The 6287-nt window shown below is 32.3% G+C and overlaps 1 non-coding gene across 1 annotated transcript; it reads right to left on the reverse strand.

Annotated features, from left to right (window-relative positions):
• Window positions 1–562: 562 nt before the first annotated feature.
• On the reverse strand, window positions 563–666 carry LOC122108345. The gene has a single exon (XR_006147545.1). It is a non-coding gene; the product is annotated as a U6 spliceosomal RNA (small nuclear RNA).
• Window positions 667–6287: the final 5621 nt, after the last annotated feature.

Raw genomic sequence — 6287 nt, forward strand, 5'->3', positions numbered from 1 at the left:
GATTCCATGTTATTCTTCCAAGTGAATTGCCTGACATTGATGTCAAAATGTATTCAAGAGTTGTTTGTATACATCTATAATGTTTTTTGCAGAGTTTGTGATTTTTTAAAATCAGAAATAATTTTAACTTATCTGTGGAAATGAATAGTATAGAAACTTAAGTTATTCCTGGTGCTTATCTGAAAAAAGTATATCTATATTTGTATAATGTCCATAATCCATTTCCTTCTCTCCTAGATATATTTTGAATTCTACATTGTTTTATAATATATAGGTTAATTAATAAATGTGTCCATTCAAATTGCATTCCTTATAGAAAAAGTTTAAGATTCCTTTTTTTCCCTAGGTCCTTATAGTATTTTATTTCTTTGGGATAAGATGACAATGTTATCTAATTTCAAGTTGTTTAAAGGTTATGCTATGTAAAGGCCTTTCTAAGGTGAAGATTTAAACACTGATGTCAACCTAACCTTTAATTCTATGAATTATATATGCTGTTACACTTGTATTTTTGTAATCAACCTTTTAATAACTCTTTTTCATTTCTTGCATCTGAAAAATGAAAAATATGGAATACTTCACCAATTTTTATATCATCCTTGTGCAAGTGCCATGCTAATCTTGGTATTGTTGTCATTTGCGTAGAACTGCTGCTGAAGCCTGTAGTATCCTCTAAATTTAAGTAGTTAATGATGCAATCTTTATACAGGCATATACCCTTGGTTGCCTATTTGTAACAATGAACCCTTATTGTTCCTAAAAATGGTATTGATCTTATTTCTCTAAATTTCTGTTTATAGTGGAAAAAAACTTATATTGTATGGTGGATTGCTCACATTTGCAATTTTTCTGTCAATGACTATTTTGTCTTTTTCATTTTAAATTTGACCATATTTTGAAGCCTTTATAGCTAAGTCCAAAGGTGATGGCTTTTCAAGTACTTACTTATCAACTGAGTTAGCTTTGTGGAGCTAATGGATTCAAAGTAGGCCTTCTTAAAAGCTACTTCGAAACTTCTGCAGCTTAAAATTTCCAAAATGAGGTCTCAATGGCACTAATGTCTTCCTGACCCTTTACCCTTCTTCCATGTAGGAAGAGACCAACCAGAATATCTTTCCGTGACAGCATAGATTGTCTTACTGGAACAAAACTAATCTTAGTTACAAGGGATCATAGAGAGATGAATAGTTGAGAATGAATTATTCAGAATAGAAGGTATTTTCTAAAAATAGGCATGAGGATGAGTATACCCCTCTTCCTGGGGAAGCCTACAGTGGACACTTAGACCTTGTCCATGAGTTGGTAGCTAAAGGCAGATATTCAAAGTATTTTATTAAAATACCTTTGTTTATTATACCAAACATTTCAAAAGTAGCTAAAGCCAAGAAGGTGAAAATATTGTTCATATGCATGATTACCTAATGTCCTAGCCTGTCTACAATCCAACCAGGCAGGAACTTACACTACTGACTTTCTATCAACAAATATTTTCATAGCTCCTGGACAAGTCCTCGATATTAGGCCTTAAATTTGTAATGTTTTAATCACAGTGTTTCCTCTTGCCTCTAGGCTGTAAATCTCGAAATGGTAAAGCTTTAGATCTAACTCTACCAAAAACTGAGGTAGAGATAATGGAACAATACTTTAAAACGGAGTTGCCTTTGATACCCTAACCACAACAAAACAATGGAAAATAATTTCTTATATTATATATACTTATATATTTTTATTTATATGTGTTGATCTTAAATTTCACACAGTGAAACTTACTAGAATTAGATGATAATTTGACAACTAAATTGATATTTATTCCCATAAATAGATTGGAATATAAATAATTATTTTTAGAATATAAAAAGTATCAATGCAATGTCTTCGGTATAAATTTGTGATACCTTCTAAGTGTTCTTGATCTTCTGAATTTACATGGTAAAAAAACAGTATTGTTTTCCTCTAATCTATAATGTATTTTACTCTGCTGCTCTGTTTATTGTTTTAAGTCGCTGGTCCCAAACTGTTTTTCTCCATATTTCTGAAGCATTCTTACTGATTTTACCAAAATTTTGCTGATATGATGTCTAAAAGCTATTATTCTTCTACAGGACCCACGGGTCCTAGGATACCAGTTCCCAGTTATCTGCATCATCAGATAACAAAAGCAAGACTTTTCACCTAGGCCCATGCAACATGCCAACAGTAAGTAATTGAAGACATGTCTCAATTTCTCATTTCCTATAATATTTCAGGTCCTTAATTCCTTGCAGGATTTAGATGTAAGCTATTGTGAAATGCAAGTCAACTTAAAATGAAAGATGAGATCATAAAATATGAGAGAAAGTACTGTAATTCAAACTTTCAATTTACAGATGACAAGCCCATTTGAGTGAACAAAATCACAAATGTCACAAGAATATTTTTAATACCTTCTCCTAATGATTAATGAAAGATTTCAGCCCAGCATAAGTAGGCCAAAAATACTTCCTGGAACGGTAGATCCATACATGGTCTACCAAGGCTAGGAAATCTTGACTTAGAAGTCAAATATAATTTAGAAAAACTTTAATTGAGAAGATTCTTAGAGCTTCAAAAAACTGTTACTTCAGTAAAACTTGGTTCTGTAGTATAAAAATGTTGTCATTCTCAAACCAATGATAACCTACATTTAATCTTCTGAAAGTATATTCCTTTTCAAATAAACTTTTTAAAATCACATTCGCCAAAATAACACTTGGCAAGTAGATGATAGTGACATTACAAGTTTTTCAATGTAGGGGCAAGTTACAATAGAATTGATTTATTTACCCAGCACTAATCCCAAACAAGTTCAACCATTCATTAAATTGTAGAAATATTACCCCCCACACCATTGGCATTGTTCGAGTAGATGCCTTCCCGAAATGTGTTAAACAGATCAGCATCCTATATTTCAAACCCAAATATTAGCTAATAAAGTAAATTTCATCACATAAGAAGGTACATTTTAAAAAGTCACTAATAGTTGCCTTATCATGCATTGTTTTATGTGTTCCCTGTTTAACATAGTTAGAAATGTGACTTCAAGTCTTGAATATGGGTACTCATCAGAGATGTGACAAACATAAAATCTGTCTTCTATTTCTATCATATACCTCTATAGTAGTAAATCTTAGTTTTCTTCTTTTTCCAAATAAATAAAATAATCACACCATTTTTCAAAGCCATTTATAAAAACTAGTACAATAAATTCTAAGCCATTTTTAAACTTTTTTGTTGACTAAAGATTAATGTTCCAAATGGATTAGAATAAAATCATGTCTAGGTGCTTCACATCTCCAGTCTTGCAAATGAATTATGGAAATATAAGCTGACATCACTTCATGTATATGCGGGATTGAAACTGCAGGAGATGTATATAAACCTTTCAAAATATTAACAGACAGTTTAACAGAATGACTATCAGGAAATTGAAACCTGAGAGGAATAATAGTAAAGACATAGAATGAATGAAAAATGGAACAAGGGCAAGTATATCTAGAACACTCAATATACACATGTAATAAATGAAGTGGTAAATCTGAAATAAATCTTGGAGAAGGGGGTTGGTAGAGAATGATAGAAGGAGTGACTCTGATCCTGGAGCATTTGACAATTAGATGGACATATTCAATTGTAATATACTTGCACAACCTTTTGAAATTCAGTTAAAAACACAACAACAAACAAAAAACACAAAAATCGCAACCAAACAACAATCTCAAGAGAGTACGAATATGACCTATCAAAATTTTAAGCAGTTAATGAAGGGCAGTCTTGGGAAAAGCAAACAAAGCTGTTCAAAGAGGGCAGTTTGGGGTAGGGGAGAATTTAGAACAGATTAAGTACATTGTCAAAGGTTATAAAGCACCTACATCTACTGCGAATCTTTTCATCTGCGAGTGCTCTTTGTCTGAACTGGACACTCCAGTCATGAGGCACACTTGATAGCTTGTGAAGATAGAATGGAAGAAACAAGATCAAAAACGCATTATTCTACTGGAGAGAAAACATTTCTCTGTGTTTCCTCTCATCTGTCTTCATTACTCTTTTTTCATACCTTTAATAAAATCAAGTGATTTTGAATTATATCTTTCCTTCTTTGTTCTGGCAAAGTAATTGTTCAAAATATTTCACTAAATTTTATTTCCCATTATTTTCTATCATACTGTTTACTTGTCCAAGTGAGTCCATTAAACTTCCCCTTTGCATTTGGTTGCCACGAAAACTCAACATCTATGTTAATGAGGATAAACTGTAATGCAAAACTTTGTCTCCAAAAAACCAGTTCAAGAACCTGTAATCACAAATATTTAGCTATAATTTTTTTCTTTTTTCTTTTACCTTGAAAATCTTCTCGTGTCTAAAGTGCCCTCAAAAATAAATACTCTACCTTGAGAGCATTGGCACCCACCCCTGGGTATCTAGACAGGGAACAGACCTTAGAAAGGAAACCTCCAGTTTCAAAAGTGAATCATTTGGGTTTGAGGAACATCAGCGAACTCTTCATTTGTTTGTTTAGCTTTACTTGATAATGTAACCCAGTTCTTGAACGGCAGTAGATTAGAATAAATTTAGGGCATTAAATATTAAAAAAACAAAAATAAATAAATACTCCACCACTTTTTGCTTCAATCACTTCTAACCTCAAAGATATATTTTGCTAACAAGATGCTTAGAAGAAACCAAAGAATACTCCACTTTTATCTTCACTCTTAAGACTCTCCTTAGATACCATATCAAGAACAGTGAAGTTATTCTTTGCAGAATTATTTCAATAGATTATTTTTCTCATGGTCTTGCATTTGCTCAACAAAATGTATGGAGAAGAATAGAGTTAAATCACCCATTCCTTGGATTACAGTGTCTGTTACAAAGGCAATACTTCTATGTCTTACTTCTCTGTTCTCCTCTTTGCTCTTGACTGATTTCCAATTAATCACAGCTTCTTAGCTTCAGGTCTAGTGAAGCTGAATTACTATAAGACCTCCCGTACTGCTATATCTTCATGGTTTCTCTTTCAAAACTCTTTTATTTGGATGTGGAATTTATTTTCATGTCTTCAATGTGTTCTGCAATACACTGAGCCAAATAGACTCTGTAAAATCACTTTAGGTAGCAAAAACATTAAGACAATCTACATCAAAAAGTTTTGGCCTCCCTCCACTGCAGAAACCAATACACTTAGCTAAGGCTTCTAAGAACGTGTTTTCTTACCTTTTCAATATTCTCAATTCTTTTCTGATCCCAAAAGTTTTTGGCTTATGTAATAAAAGAAGTCTTCATTATCTCATGTTAATAAGCTTATTATATTTTTGAGCTACTTAGAAATGCGAAATAATTGGTTTGATGTATCCAATCAGATTTTTTTCTGTGTTTCACTGCTTCACGAGGAAAGAAATTGTGGAAAGTATTACAAACAGAAAAGTGTAAACCCAATACCCTCTTTCATTGTGGAGGACACTCTCTCCCTAAATAATTTGAACCAAATTATCTTATTCAGAAAATTACTGTTTGGTAATTAAAGTCAATTCACAAGTTTTAATTTCTTATTTTTTTTTACAAAATTTGAGTTTAAATTCCACTACAACCTTGTTTTCACACAGTAAGAGTATTTTTCCTGGTTAAGGACAATTCTCAAGGGAATCTACATGATTTACAGCAAGGTTTGTGAGGTTTGTTTATTTAGTGTGAAAATGAGCCATCTTACCCTCATTGCTCCATCTCAGCTAAGTCTCTATGGATTTCTTTACATGAAAGCCTATTTTCCCAGGTAATTTTAAATTTTCTTAATAGGTTAAGTTGTGAAAAAGGTTGAACAATTAAAATTTACCTGTCATAAACATTAAATTTTTTTGAAATTCCTTTATCAGAATCACGAATTCACCAATCCTAATTCCACCTTTACCATAAAAACAGTTAATATATTTTTTCCTGATATACTGTCCATGAAACTATTATTTTCCAGTGGCTTTGTTATGCATGTATATGATCATATGAGCGGATGCTGAGCAAAATGAACTCCAAGCTATGGAAACAGAGATATTTATTTGCAGTTGTTGTTTGTAATGTACAATGTGATTTCTATTTTCTTTGGGATTTTCCTCTATGGTTTATTCCCTGCTGTATTTGATTTTGGTACCCTGTGTATTGAGCATGCATTTACCTTAATTAGGGAAGGGAACAGGAACAACAAAATGGCGAGACAGAGGACAAAGGGCAAACCAATGCAATAGCAATACTCACAAGACAATAAGTTGGAAATGTACATTACA

Source organism: Dipodomys spectabilis, unplaced genomic scaffold (assembly GCF_019054845.1).
Source record: "Dipodomys spectabilis isolate Male_0828 unplaced genomic scaffold, ASM1905484v1 ptg000057l, whole genome shotgun sequence".
In the NCBI taxonomy this organism is placed as follows: Eukaryota; Metazoa; Chordata; class Mammalia; order Rodentia; family Heteromyidae; genus Dipodomys; species Dipodomys spectabilis.